Source organism: Oncorhynchus masou, chromosome 14 (genome assembly GCF_036934945.1).
Source record: "Oncorhynchus masou masou isolate Uvic2021 chromosome 14, UVic_Omas_1.1, whole genome shotgun sequence".
NCBI classification, from domain to species: domain Eukaryota; kingdom Metazoa; phylum Chordata; class Actinopteri; order Salmoniformes; family Salmonidae; genus Oncorhynchus; species Oncorhynchus masou.
This window is the reverse complement of record NC_088225.1, coordinates 12,435,712-12,451,344: the sequence shown is the minus strand read 5'-3', so window position 1 is coordinate 12,451,344 and position 15,633 is coordinate 12,435,712. Positions and strand designations below refer to the sequence as shown.

Below are 15,633 nucleotides of genomic sequence, written 5' to 3'. Positions count from 1 at the left end.
GGTAACTGCGTCAGTTTGAAAACCGGGAGAAGAAGAACGTAAAGGATCACCACCAACTTGATTCTTCCTTTGTCTCTTCTTTCCATTTGAAAACGTCTACAACATCTCTGACGCACCTCGACCCCTTGTCCGGCCGAACACCAATCGGCACTCCATCCCCCACACCCCCTCACCCCTGGATCCCCTGCCAGATCCCCTTCCACTCTCTCCAAGTTCTTCGGCCTCTCTTCCATCTCCTCTCTCCACATGTCATCTCTCTCTTCTTCTTCTTCTTCAGAGGAAGGATCACAGACCTCCTCACCTTTTAGTGCTTCTTTTGTTTCCCTGGCTGTCTCAACTCAGTTTTCCTCCTCTGCCACTCCCCCCAGTCCTGCCTGCACTTCCTCCACAACCCACGTCTCCTCCCCTGCCCCCCAGTCCTCCTCTCCAAACCCTCTGGACCACCATGGAGACACCAACAAAGACAGTGAGATTGGCAGGTACTGCAGCCTCATATCACATTTCATGCCAACCAACACCATTAAATTGAAATGCAAAAGCCAATATAATATAGCTAACCTAATGCATATGTCTGTGTGTCTTTACAGAGATCTTATGAGCTCTGAGGTCAAAGAGGTGGGGGCAGTTGTTCCACAGACAAAGAGAATGGTACCTCTATTTGCTGGCATCGCAGGTCTGTAAACGGGTGCCATTTTTTGGTGCTATTTGTCTCAATTCATCTTTGACAAAGCTTCTCTCTTACCGCTCTCCGTCTCTCGGTCTCTCCCTGCAGAGGCCTCCATTGACCTGAAGGCTTCCTCTGTCTCCTTGGAGAGGTAAGTACTGTATACAATAGCCACCTTCATCTCACTCAACTCTACATAAGAGTGGTCACTCACACCATGACATGGTAAAGAATATCTGTATGCCTGTACATTAAAACAGTGTTCAAACAGACTGATTGGTGTTGAGCTACTGCTACTGAGGCCTCTACCCTGTCTCTCTTCCTCCAGGCCATTGGTCAGGTCTCGGGAAGCCATGGCTCACCTTCCCAACCTGTTCAGCAAGAGTAGCACCCAGCTGGGGAGCAGAGCTGCACAGGCGAGGGCGAAGACAACACCAAGCTTCTCGGGTAAAACACACACTCACACACACACACACCTACTCTTATCTCTGAGCTCTGCTTTTTGTTTTAAATAATTCGGTGTGGTACTCAGAGTTATCTTGTGTTCATGCCTTACAAATACATTCATTAGTTTACCTTTGGTCCACAGTTCAGATATTAGTGTGTAACTGATGGCTCCTTTCCCTCAGGTTGCCCAATATTGGCAACACCTGCTTCATGAACTCTGCTCTGCAGTGCCTGCTGGGGCTGCCAGCATTTTGCAGAGACATCCTGAGACAGCAGAACATCTGGAGTTCCTCCCCCTACTCTCAACTGCTATGGTATACAGCCTCGCTCTCACCCTCCTGTCCCACCTGTACACACACTGACCCACCCACCTAGACGCTTATTGTTACAGTACACAAGTTCCGCCTCAATGTATGTGTCAGTGGAGGCTGCTGAGGGGAGGACAGCTCGTAATGATGTCTGAAACGGAGCAAATGGAATGACATCAAACACATGGAAACCATATGTTTGATGTATTTGATAGCATTCCACAGATTCCGCTCCAGCCATTACCACGAACCCGTCCTCCCCAATTAAGGTGCCATCAACCTCCTGTGGTATGTATGTATGTCTATCTATCTATCTATCTATCTATCTATCTATCTATCTATCTATCTATCTATCTATCTATCTATCTTTGTATGAGATTTCCCCACAAAAGGGTTTTATTACAGACAGAAATACTCCTCAGCACCCCTCAGACGATGCCGCAGGTGAAGTAGCTGGATATGGAGGTCCTGGGATTGTGTGGTTACACCTGGTCTGCGGTTGGGAGGCCGGTTGGACATACTGCTAAATTCTCTAAAACAATGTTGGAGATGGCTTATGGTATAGAAATGAACATTCAATTCTCTGGAAACAGCTCTGGTGGAGATTCCTGCTGTCAGCATGCTAATTGTACACTCCCTAAAAAGCTGAGACATCTGTGGTATTGTGTTGTGTAACAAAACTGCACATTTTAGAGTGGCCTTTTATTGTCCTCAGCACAAGGTGCAACTCTGTAATGATCATGCTGTTTAATCAGCTTCTTGATATGCCACCTGACAGGTGGATGGATTATCTTGGCAAAGGATAAACGCTCACTAACAGATATACAAACAAATCTGTGCAAACAAATCAGAAATAAGCTTTTTTTGTGCGTATGGAAAATGTATAGGATCTTTTATTTCAGCTCATGAAACATGGGACCAACTCTTCACATGTTGCATTTATATTTTTGTTCAGTATACTGTATGTATGTATGAATGAATGGATGGATATATATTGTCCTTCGTACACTCTTAGTGCCTCATAACATTTTTAAGATAAAACCACTCCCAACTCAGCTTCTGATTAACACCAGAGATGATTTCCTGTCACAGTCAGGAATCAGTTGAATCATATTTGATCAGAGGCTAAAGTAGAAGCACTGTCACGGGATTCTTCCTGGGAAGGAGAGGTGGACCAAAACGCAGAGTAGCTATTTTGATACATCTTTAATAAAGATGAATATAGAACAATATACAAAACAAGAACTGTGAAAAAAATCAAAAACAGCCCTATCTGGTGCAACAAACACAAAGACAGGAACAATCACCCACAAAACCCAACACAAAACAGGCTACCTAAATATGGCTCCTAATCAGAGACAATGACTAACACCTACCTCTGATTGAGAACCATATCAGGCCCAAACACAGAAATAGACAAACAAGACATCCAACATAGAATGCCCACTCAGATCACACCCTGACCAAACAACACATAGAACATACATAGCAAACTATGGTCAGGGTGTGACAAGCACAGAGCTAATCTGTGGCCAAGGTGAGAGAGTGAAACCTGAATGCATGCTCTTTGTCTCCCTCCACAGCTGCTTTGCCGAGTTACATCAGGCCAGGCTTTCTGGAGGCACTGTTCATGCTAAGAACAAGGAAAATAAGAAAATCCTTCAAACAGTCAAGCACTGTCTTTCCGTTGTCAATGAGGACTATGAGGAAGACTATGAACAGGTAAGATATTATTTGCTGAAAGACTCACTTAACAATAAACCTGGGACACGTGACAGTGTTTTTCCTCAGCTCTGTTTCAGTTGGAGTTGTTGATGTATTTTCTGCTTCTTTCCCATTCTTCTCTCAGGATGCCCATGAATGTGTGTTGCTCCTCCTCTTTCAGCTGAAGGAGGAGGGTATGGCATTAAAGGGCTCACCAGAGCCATACACCTGCCCCGTGAAGCAGTTAGAATTCAAGCTGAAGACTTCCCGTACCTGCACTAGGTAACAGCTGTCATTTGTATACGGTGTACCTTGATGTCGTCATCACATTGGTGAGGAGGTTTAATGTCAGCATAACATGCAGGATACAGAGGTAAAGCATTAAGACAGTGTGTAGAGGGATCAAAAGGTTTGTGTTGGATAGCTGATGCATTTCTCTCCGTACTTCTGAAGCTGTGGAGTTATAGTGTATGGTCAGGAGGATTACAATCACTTGTCACTGAGCCTGAGCCATTACCTGCCACACAGCCTGGACCTCTACTTTAAGGTCAGCACTTAGCTTAAACCAAGAGTTAGTATGTCAAGGAACACTATCATTAATGTCATAATGTTCATAATTGTATTGCTATCCTTTGCCACCTAGCCATCTGCGTTAGAGTGTGCATGCAGGGTGTGCTCAGGCAGCATGGCATCTGTGACTAGACACTTCCTCACGCTGCCCCGGTGAGTCCCCCCATCATCATCTTAGATTACAATTGACAGTCCTGATCTAACTCACCGAACTGGGTTATTGATTTGAGTACAAGACTGATTCCTTTGTCTGTGTGAATGCTTGCCTGGCCGTCTCTGTATGTGTCTGTCTGTCTGTCTGTCTGTCTTTGTGAATGCCTGCCTGTCTGTCTCTGAGCAGGGTCCTAATGCTTCATATCAAGCGATTTACTGCAGGCAACTGGGAGCCAGAGAAGGTGGATGATCCCATGTCCATCCCTGCAGAAATAACCCTCCCAGCCGTATGTGGGAAGACAGCCCATGTCCAGTATGGAGCCAGGTTGGTTTACACTCTGTTTGGGGACATTGCACATTGAGTAGCCAACACACACAATGATTTTCACACACTAGATATTTATTTTCAATGCCATCAATTTACACAGGGCAAGCTCCCTGGGGAAAAACAACATGGACAACACACCTGCAAACTCCCCGAAAGGCACCCTTGATAGACCAGGTAGGACATTGTGTTACTGACATCATGCAGAACACCCTCTCATGAAACAGGACTGTTGAGGAAAGCAAGTCGGAAGCTGAAGTTAAGAGTATATTTGTTGATAGGTTTCCACTTCACTTTCTGGTTTGCATTTACACTATATTTGATATACCCCCACCAGCTTCAAATTCCTCTGACCAGCTAGAGAAACCAGCTGACAGTGAGAAAAAACAGCAGGCAGCCGCTGTGGTGAGGAGAGAGCGAAAAATAAATAACAGATAATTAGATCCAGTTGAGATAGTGGGCGGATCAAGATAAGACAGTTATAGAAGGCACCCCTATCCTGTAGACAAAATAACAATCCTATTATTAAATGTGTTTCCTTACAGAGACACCAGCCAGACAATATCTACAAATTGTCAAGTGTGATCTCACATCTGGGAGACAACATGTATACAGGTATGCAGGCATGCAGTTGTGCAGGCACGCACACGCAATTATGAAAGCTTAATGTACACTCTATTTTGTTTCCCTTGTTCCCTAGGCCACTACATCAGTGATGTTCTGGACAGCCGTGGCAGTGGGTGGCTCTGCCTGGATGACGCACATGTCTTGAGGACAGATGAGGCCACTGTGCTGAAGGCGATTGCACAGACTGCCTACATCCTGTTCTATGTCTGCAGGTAAGGCTCTAGGCCACAAATTTGAGAAGAATGTCACAAATGGAGTCAATGATGGCAATGAGTCATGAAGAAGAAAAAAAAAGTGTTTACCAAAGCTAGAAAGATGATTTATTGACCAAGCATTAAGAGTTATCCCTTTAACTTGTAATCCCTCTGTATGTTATTTTTCAGACATTGTATGTACATGTAAGATCTCCCTGTCATTTCTCATTGAAGTGGAGCAGGTGAAGGAGACCAGGCCCCTCACTACCAGGAGAGGGACCAGGAGAACCCATCATTAAACTCAGGGAGAGGCACAGGGCTCAGGGACCACCTGGAGTAGCACGTACCACACACCAAGAAACATCAGATTCATCGAATGAGGCTGCCCTACACCACCATCAAGCTGCCCTAGACCACCATCAAGCTGCCCTACTCCACCATCAAGCTGCCCTACTCCACCATCAAGCTGCCCTACACCACCATCAGACTATCCTAGACCACCATCAATCTTCCCTACACCACCATCAAGCTGCCCTAGACCACCATCAAGCTGCCCTAGACCACCATCAAGCTGCCCTAGACCACCATCAAGCTGCCCTACACCATCATCATGCTGCCCTAGACCATCATCATGCTGCCCTAGACCACCATCAACTGCCTTAGACCACCATCAAGCTGCCCTAGACCACAATCAATCCTCCCTACACCATCATCAAGCTGCCCTACACCACCATCAAGCTGCCCTACACCACTATCAAGCTGCCCTACACCACCATCAGTCTGGCCTACACCACCATCAAGCTGCCCTACACCACCATCAAGCTGCTCTAGACCACCATCAGACTATCCTAGACAACCATCAAGCTGCCCTACACCACCATCAGACTATCCTAGACCATTAGGACATCATGCTGGCCTAAACCACCTAGACACCAAGCTGCCCTAGACCACCAGAACACCAGGCTGCCCTAGACCACCAGAACACTAGGCTGCCCTAGACCACCTGGACAGCAGGCTGCCCTAGACCACCAGGCTGCCCTAGACCATCAGAAGAAACAGCCTACACCACAAAGCATGTACCCACTCTAGGCCATCTACTGTATGTTTACAATTATATAAATATAAAACATCTCACCGACCAAGTGCAATTAATGTTCTTTTACTGTACATGGTAGTGAATAAATGTTCCTACAGTGCATTCAGAAAGTATTCAGATCCCTTGACTTTTTCCACATTTAGTTAAGTTACAGCCTTATTCTAAAATGGATTAATTTATTTTTTCTTCTTCTCATCAATCTATCCCATAATGACAGCAAAAACAGGTTTTTAGATTTTTTTGCAAATTAATCAAGAAAACATAAATCTATCACATTTACATAAGTATTCAAACCCTTTACTCAGTACTTTGTTGAAGCACCTTTGGCAGCGATTACAGCCTCAAATTTTCTTAGGTATGACGCTATAAGCTTAGCACATCTGTATTTGGGGAGTTTCTCTCATTCTTCTCTGCAGATCCTCTCAAGCTCTGTCAGGTTGGAGGAGTATCGCTGCACAGCTATTTTCAGATCTCCAGAGATGTTCAATCAGGTTCAAGTCCGGGCTCTGGCTGAGCCACTCAAGGACATTCAGAGACTTGTCCCCAAGCCACCCCTGCGTTGTCTTGGCTGTGTGCTAAGGGTCGTTGTCCTGTTGGAAGGTGAACCTTCGCCCCAGTCTGAGATCCTGAACGCTCTGGAGCTGGTTTTCATCAAGCATCTCTCTGTACTTTGTGCCATTCATCTTTCCCTCGATTCTGACTAGTGTACCAGTCCCTGCTGCTGAAAAACATCCCCACAGCATGATGCTGCCACCACCATGCTTCACCCTAGAAATGGTGCCAGGTTTCCTCCAGACATGGCGCTTGGCATTCAGGCCAAAGAGTTCAATATTGGTTTCATCAGACCAGAGAATATTGATTCTCATGGTCTGAGAGTCTTCAGGTGGCTTTTGGCAAACTCCAAGCGTGCTGTCATGTGCCTTTTACTGAGAAGTGGCTTCCGTCTGACCACTCTACCATAAAGACCTGGTTGATGGAGTGCTGCAGAGATGGTTGTCCTTCTGGAGGTTTCTCTAATCTCCACAGAGGAACTCTGGAGCTCTGTCAAATCAAATCAAATCAAATAAATGTTTATTTGTCACATACACATGGTTAGCAGATGTTAATGCAAGTGTAGCGAAATGCTTGTGCTTCTAGTTCCGACAATGCAGTAATAACCAACAAGTATTCTCGCTAACAATTCCAAAACTACTTCCTTATAGACACAAGTGTAAGGGGATAAAGAATATGTACATAAAGATACATGAATGAGTGATGGTACAGAGCGGCATAGACAAGATACAGTAGATGGTATCGAGTACAGTATATACATATGAGATGAGTATGTAAACAAAGTGGCATAGTTAAAGTGGCTAGTGATACATGTATTACATAAAGATGCAGTAGATGATATAGAGTACAGTATATACGTATACATATGAGATGAATAATGTAGGGTATGTAAACATTATATTAGGTAGCATTGTATTAGGTAGCATTGCCACTGCTGCGCCTTCTTCACGATGCTGTCTGTGTGGGTGGACCAATTCAGTTTGTCTGTGATGTGTACGCCGAGGAACTTAAAACTTACTACCCTCTCCACTACTGTTCCATCGATGTGGATAGGGGGGTGTTCCCTCTGCTGTTTCCTGAAGTCCACAATCATCTCCTTAGTTTTGTTGACGTTGAGTGTGAGGTTATTTTCCTGACACCACACTCCGAGGGCCTTCACCTCCTCCGTGTAGGCCGTCTCACCGTTGTTGTTAATCAAGCCTACCACTGTTGTGTCTTCCGCAAACTTGATGATTGAGTTGGAGGCGTGCGTGGCCACGCAGTCGTGGGTGAACAGGGAGTACAGTAGAGGGCTCAGAACGCATCCTTGTGGGGCCCCAGTGTTGAGGATCAGCGGGGTGGAGATGTTGTTGCCTACCCTCACCACCTGGGGGCGTCACATCAGGAAGTCCAGTACCCAGTTGCACAGGGCGGGGTCGAGACCCAGGGTCTCGAGCTTGATGACGAGCTTTGAGGGTACTATGGTGTTAAATGCCGAGCTATAGTCGATGAATAGCATTCTCACATAGGTATTCCTCTTGTCCAGATGGGTTAGGGCAGTGTGCAGTGTGGTTGAGATTGCATCGTCTGTCAACCTATTTGGGCGGTAAGCAAATTGGAGTGGGTCTAGGGTGTCAGGTAGGGTGGAGGTGATATGGTCCTTGACTAGTCTCTCAAAGCACTTCATGATGACGGAAGTGAGTGCTACGGGGCGGTAGTCGTTTAGCCCTGTTACCTTAGCTTTCTTGGGAACAGAAACAATGGTGGCCCTCTTGAAGCATGTGGGAACAACAGACTGGGATAGAGATTGATTGAATATGTCCGTAAACACACCAGCCAGCTGGTCTGCACATGCTCTGAGGGCGCGGCTGGGGATGCCGTCTGGGCCGGCAGCCTTGCGAGGGTTAACATGTTTAAATGTTTTCCTAACGTCAGCTGCAGTGAAGGAGAGTCCGCATGTTTTGGTTGCGGGCCGTGTCAGTGGCACTGTATTGTCCTCAAAGCGGGCAAAAAAGTTATTTAGTCTGCCTGGGAGCAAGACATCCTGGTCCGTGACGGGGCTGGTTTTCTTTTTGTAATCCGTGATTGACTGTAGACCCTGCCACATACCTCTTGTGTCTGAGCCAATTTGTAAGTCGCTCTGGATAAGAGCGTCTGCCAAATGACTTAAATGTAAATGTAAATGTAAATGAGCCGTTGAATTGAGATTCTACTTTGTCTCTATACTGAAGCTTAGCTTGTTTGATTGCCTTGCGGAGGGAATAGCTAAACTGTTTGTATTCGGTCATGTTTCCGGTCACCTTGCCCTGATTAAAAGGAATGTTTTAATCATTGCTATGGGAACGACATCTTCAACGCACGTTCTAATGAACTCGCTCACCGAATCAGCGTATTCGTCAATGTTCTTGTTTGATGCAATACGAAACATATCCCAGTCCACGTGATGGAAGCAGTCTTGGAGTGTGGAATCAGATTGGTCGGACCAGCGTTGAACAGACCTCAGCGCGGGAGCTTCTTGTTTTAGTTTCTGTCTGTATGCAGGGAGCAACAAAATGGAGTCGTGGTCAGCTTTTCCGAAAGGAGAGCGGGGCAGAGCCTTATATGCGTCGCGGAAGTTAGAATAGCAATGATCCAAGGTTTTTCCAGCCCTGGTTGCGCAATCGATATGCTGATACAATTTAGAGAGTCTTGTTTTCAGATTTGACTTGTTAAAATCCCCAGCTACAATGAATGCAGCCTCAGGATATATGGATTCCAGTTTGCAAAGAGTCAAATAAAGTTCGTTCAGAGCCATCGATGTGTCTGCTTGGGGGGGAATATATACGACTGTGATTATAATCGAAGAGAATTCCCTTGGTAGATAATGCGGTCGACATATGATTGTGAGGAATTCTAAATCAGGTGAACAGAAGGACTTGAGTTCCTGTATGTTGTTGTGACCACACCACGTCTCGTTAAACATGAAGCATACGCCCCCACCCCTCTTCTTACCAGAAAGATGTTTGTTTCTGTCGGCGTGATGCGTGAAGAAACCAGCTGTCATAGTGACCATCAGGTTCCTGATAGCTCAGTTTGGCCAGGCGGCCAGCTCAAGGAGTCTTTGGGGTTCCAAACTTCTTCCATTTAGGAATGATGGAGGACAATTCCTTCGACCTCATGGTTTGTTTTTTGTTCTGACATGCACTGTGAACTGGGACCTTATATAGACCTTTCATATACAGGCCTTTCTAATCGACCTGGCCGGGGTATCCTGGAAGGATATTGATCTCATCCCGTCAGTAGAGGATGCCTGGTTATTTTTTTTAAATGCCTTCCTACCCATTTTAAATAAGCATGCCCCATTCAAGACATTTAGAACCAGGAACAGATATAGCCCTTGATTCTCACCAGACCTGACTGCCCTTAACCAACACAAAAACATCCTATGGCATTCTGCATTAGCATCGACCAGCCCCCGTGATATACATTTACATTTACATTTAAGTCATTTAGCAGACGCTCTTATCCAGAGCGACTTACAAATTGGTGAATTCACCTTCTGACATCCAGTGGAACAGCCACTTTACAATAGTGCATCTAAATAATTAAGGGGGGTGGTGAGAAGGATTACTTATCCTATCCTAGGTATTCCTTGAAGAGGTGGGGTTTCAGGTGTCTCCGGAAGGTGGTGATTGACTCCGCTGTCCTGGCGTCGTGAGGGAGTTTGTTCCACCATTGGGGGGCCAGAGCAGCGAACAGTTTTGACTGGGCTGAGCGGGAACTGTACTTCCTCAATGGTAGGGAGGCGAGCAGGCCAGAGGTGGATGAACACAGTGCCCTTGCTTGGGTGTAGTGCCTGATCAGAGCCTGGAGGTACTGCGGTGCCGTTCCCCTCACAGCTCCGTAGGCAAGCACCATGGTCTTGTAGCGGATGCGAGCTTCAACTGGAAGCCAGTGGAGAGAGCGGAGGAGCGGGGTGACGTGAGAGAACTTGGGAAGGTTGAACACCAGACGGGCTGCGGCGTTCTGGATGAGTTGTAGGGGTTTAATGGCACAGGCAGGGAGCCCAGCCAACAGCGAGTTGCAGTAATCCAGACGGGAGATGACAAGTGCCTGGATTAGGACCTGCGCCGCTTCCTGTGTGAGGCAGGGTCGTACTCTGCGGATGTTGTAGAGCATGAACCTACAGGAACGGGCCACCGCCATGATGTTGGTTGAGAACGACAGGGTGTTGTCCAGGATCACGCCAAGGTTCTTAGCGCTCTGGGAGGAGGACACAATGGAGTTGTCAACCGTGATGGCGAGATCATGGAACGGGCAGTCCTTCCCCGGGAGGAAGAGCAGCTCCGTCTTGCCGAGGTTCAGCTTGAGGTGGTGATCCGTCATCCACACTGATATGTCTGCCAGACATGCAGAGATGCGATTCGCCACCTGGTCATCAGAAGGGGGAAAGGAGAAGATTAATTGTGTGTCGTCTGCATAGCAATGATAGGAGAGACCATGTGAGGTTATGACAGAGCCAAGTGACTTGGTGTATAGCGAGAATAGGAGAGGGCCTAGAACAGAGCCCTGGGGGACACCAGTGGTGAGAGCGCGTGGCGAGGAGACAGATTCTCGCCACGCCACCTGGTAGGAGCGACCTGTCAGGTAGGACGCAATCCAAGCGTGGGCCGCGCCGGAGATGCCCAACTCGGAGAGGGTGGAGAGGAGGATCTGATGGTTCACAGTATCGAAGGCAGCCGATAGGTCTAGAAGGATGAGAGCAGAGGAGAGAGAGTTAGCTTTAGCAGTGCGGAGCGCCTCCGTGATACAGAGAAGAGCAGTCTCAGTTGAATGACTAGTCTTGAAACCTGACTGATTTGGATCAAGAAGGTCATTCTGAGAGAGATAGCGGGAGAGCTGGCCAAGGACGGCACGTTCAAGAGTTTTGGAGAGAAAAGAAAGAAGGGATACTGGTCTGTAGTTGTTGACATCGGAGGGATCGAGTGTAGGTTTTTTCAGAAGGGGTGCAACTCTCGCTCTCTTGAAGACGGAAGGGACGTAGCCAGCGGTCAGGGATGAGTTGATGAGCGAGGTGAGGTAAGGGAGAAGGTCCCCGGAAATGGTCTGGAGAAGAGAGGAGGGGATAGGGTCAAGCGGGCAGGTTGTTGGGCGGCCGGCCGTCACAAGAAGCGAGATTTCATCTGGAGAGAGAGGGGAGAAAGAGGTCAGAGCACAGGGTAGGGCAGTGTGAGCAGAACCAGCTGTTCAGGGAAGCTAGAAACCAGTATACACAAGCAGTTAGAAAAGCCAAGGCTAGCTTTTTCAAGCAGAAATTTGCTTCCTGCAACACTAACTCAAAAAAGTTCTGTGACACTGTAAAGTCCATGGAGAATAAGAACACCTCCTCTCAGCTGCCCACTGCACTGAAGATAGGAAATACTGTCACCACTGATAAATCCACTATAATTGAGAATTTCAATAAGCATTTTTCTACAGCTGGCCATGCTTTCCACCTGCCTACTCCTACCCCGGTCAACAGCACTGCACCCCCCACAGCAACTCGCCCAAGTCTTCCCCATTTCTCCTTCTCCCAAATCCAGTCAGCTGATGACCTAAAAGAGCTGCAAAATCTGGACCCCTACAAATCAACCGGGCTAGACAATCTGGACCCCTTCTTTCTAAAATTATCTGCCGAAATTGTTGCCACCCCTATTACTAGCCTGTTCAACCTCTTTCGTGTCGTCTGAGATTCCCAAAGATTGGAAAGCAGCTGCGGTTATCCCCCTCTTCAAAGGGGGACACACTCTTGACCCAAACTGCTACAGACCTATATCTATCCTACCCTGCCTTTCTAAGGTCTTCGAAAGCCAAGTCAACAAACAGATTACCGACCTTTTCGAATCTCACCATACCTTCTCTGCTATGCAATCTGGTTTCAGAGCAGGTCATGGGTGCACCTCAGTCACGCTCAAGGTCCTAAACAATATCTTAACCCGCCATCGATAAGAAACATTACTGTGCAGCCGTATTCATTGATCTGGCCAAGGCTTTCGACTCTGTCAATCACCACATCCTTATCGACAGACTCGACAGCCTTGGTTTCTCAAATGATTGTCTCGCCTGGTTCACCCACTACTTCTCTGATAGAGTTCAGTGTGTCAAATCGGAGGGTCTGCTGTCCGGACCACTGGCAGTCTCTATGGGGGTGCCACAGGGTTCAATTCTTGGACCGACTCTCTTCTCTGTATACATCAATGATGTCGCTCTTGCTGCTGGTGAGTCTCTGATCCACCTCTACGCAGACGACACCATTCTGTATACTTCTGGCCCTTCTTTGGACACTGTGTTAACAACCCTCCAGGCAAGCTTCAATACCATACAACTCTCCTTCCGTGGCCTCCAATTGCTCTTAAATACAAGTAAAACTAAATGCATGCTCTTCAACCGATTGCTGCCTGCACCTGCCCGCCTGTCCAACATCACTACTCTGGACGGTTCTGACTTAGAATACGTGGACAACTACAAATACCTAGGTGTCTGGTTGGACTGTAAACTCTCCTTCCAGACCCACATCAAACATCTCCAATCCAAAGTTAAATCTAGAATTTCGCAACAAAGCATTCTTCACTCATGCTGCCAAACATACCCTTGTAAAACTGACCATCCTACCATCCTCGACTTCGGCGATGTCATTTACAAAATAGCCTCCAATACCCTACTCAACAAATTGGATGCAGTCTATCACAGTGCAATCCATTTTGTCACCAAAGCCCCATATACTACCCACCATTACAACCTGTACCCTCTCGTTGGCTGGCCCTCGCTTCATACTCGTCGCCAAACCCACTGGCTCCATGTCATCTACATGTCATCTACAAGACCCTGCTAGGTAAAGTCCCCCCTTATCTCAGCTCGCTGGTCACCATAGCATCACCCACCTGTAGCACGCGCTCCAGCCGGTATATCTCTAGGGTCCTACCCCCAAAACCAATTCTTTCTTTGGCCGCCTCTCCTTCCAGTTCTCTGCTGCCAATGACTGGAACGAACTACAAAAATCTCTGAAACTGGAAACACATCTCCCTCACTAGCTTTAAGCACCAACTGTCAGAGCAGCTCAGATTACTGCACCTGTACATAGCCCACCTATAATTTAGCCCAAACAACTACCTCTTTCCCTACTGTATTTAATTTATTTATTTATTTTGCTCCTTTGCACCCCATTATTTTTATTTCTACTTTTCACAATCTTCCACTGCAAATCTACCATTCCAGTGTTTTACTTGCTATATTGTATTTACTTTTTTTCCTTTACCTCCCTTACCTCACCTCATTTGCTCACATCGTATATAGACTTGTTTATACTGTATAATTGACTGTATGTTTATTTTACTCCATGTGTAACTCTGTTGTTGTATGTGTCAAACTGCTTTGCTTTATCTTGGCCAGGTCGCAATTGTAAATGATAACTTGTTCTCAACTTGCCTACCTGGTTAAATAAAGGTGAAATCAAAAATAAATAAAATAAATAGACAGGTGTGTGCAGTTCCAAACCATGTACAATCATGTACAAGTATTTCTGTTTTTTATTTTGTATAAATTTGCTACAATGTCTAAAAACCTGTCTTCACTTTGTCATTATGGGGTATTGTGTGTAGATTGATGATTTTTTATATCCATTTTGAATAAGGCTGTAACATAACAACATGTGGAAAAAGTCAAGGGGTGTGAATACGATCTGAATGCACTGTATAAGAGGCAATCTATCATTCATTCATGTTGGGTAAAAAGAGGAAACAGTTAATAATACAACAATATTGTGTGTCTGTGCACAGTCTATCTACACACTTCCTCAGGGTTTTAATGTAACCACAAATACAATGAAGTAAGGGAACAATGAATGGCAATGTAACATAGACCATACATCACATATCAGTTTGGAGACAGTCTTGACCCACAACTACTGTGGGAAAGACTAAGAGGACATCAATGTGTTGCACAAGAAATATAGAAGAACATTTGTTTTCTATAATGAATATGTTTATTGGTCTTTTACAACAACAACAACAACAAAAAAGTCTAGAAATACAAGAAATAAAAGGAGATGATGAATACCTGGTCGTCAACAGCCAGTCCACTAATAATAACAACCTTCAGGATGTTAAAGCTTTGAACCCAATGAAAACCTACTTTCTGCCTGGCAGACAGAAGGCTCCATAAATCACTCTGTTATAACACTGGTTCACACCAACACGATGGGAGAGGTGCTTATGGTATAATATGACACTAAAGCTATGAAACTGGTTCAAACACTATACACTTTTTTCCCCTCATGTCTTTATTGAGAAGTGTCTTTCAAGAGAAACAGATAAACCTTTTTTCCCCCAATTTGTTATGGCTTAAAATAATAATGAAGGCCTCAAATATGTAATTAGTCATTTACAAAATGGTCATTTATGTTTAACAATTAATAATCAAGGCATCATCAAGTGTGCATATTCAAATTGATCGATTGCTCTACCCTGAACCACTGAATTAAAACCAACGCTCCAACACTCAATAAAACATGAATTACCCCTCTGTAAATCATGCTAATATTATTCAGCCATTTGTAATGCATTGAAATTAAGGTGACACGAGATGTCAAAGAGACCTTTTTGAGTTAAGTATTTTGTACATGGTACAGAAAACATAACTGAATAGCCAGAATTATACATAGCAATATTATAGTATGTCAAGCACACATTTGGGCTGTCTTTCTAAAAAAAGGGCCTTTGCTCCAAGTCTGACAAACCTAATTCCACACATTATCGTACACCACTTAAAGTAGATTGATATGTCAAATATAAAATGGTGGGTTATTGGACAAGGTTATATTGATAAAGTTTTGATGAAAAACATTTGATGGGATCGTCATTTAGGCTACCATTTAAAAATAATTCCCTCGCTTATGCTGTCCTTTGTTTTACATATCCTGGTCCAATACTGTACAATCATGAAAGACACATGTTTTTACAGGTTTGTGGGGGCCGAGGCCATGCTGCGTGTGGGCTGGA

General features: G+C 45.5%; 1 long non-coding RNA gene across 1 annotated transcript; it reads left to right on the top strand.

The window, feature by feature from the left end:
* Nucleotides 1-4,030: 4,030 nt before the first annotated feature.
* LOC135553720 (uncharacterized) lies at nucleotides 4,031-4,951 on the top strand. The gene is made up of 4 exons (XR_010457623.1): nucleotides 4,031-4,171; nucleotides 4,275-4,348; nucleotides 4,717-4,786; nucleotides 4,872-4,951. It is a non-coding gene; the product is annotated as an uncharacterized LOC135553720 (long non-coding RNA).
* Nucleotides 4,952-15,633: the final 10,682 nt, after the last annotated feature.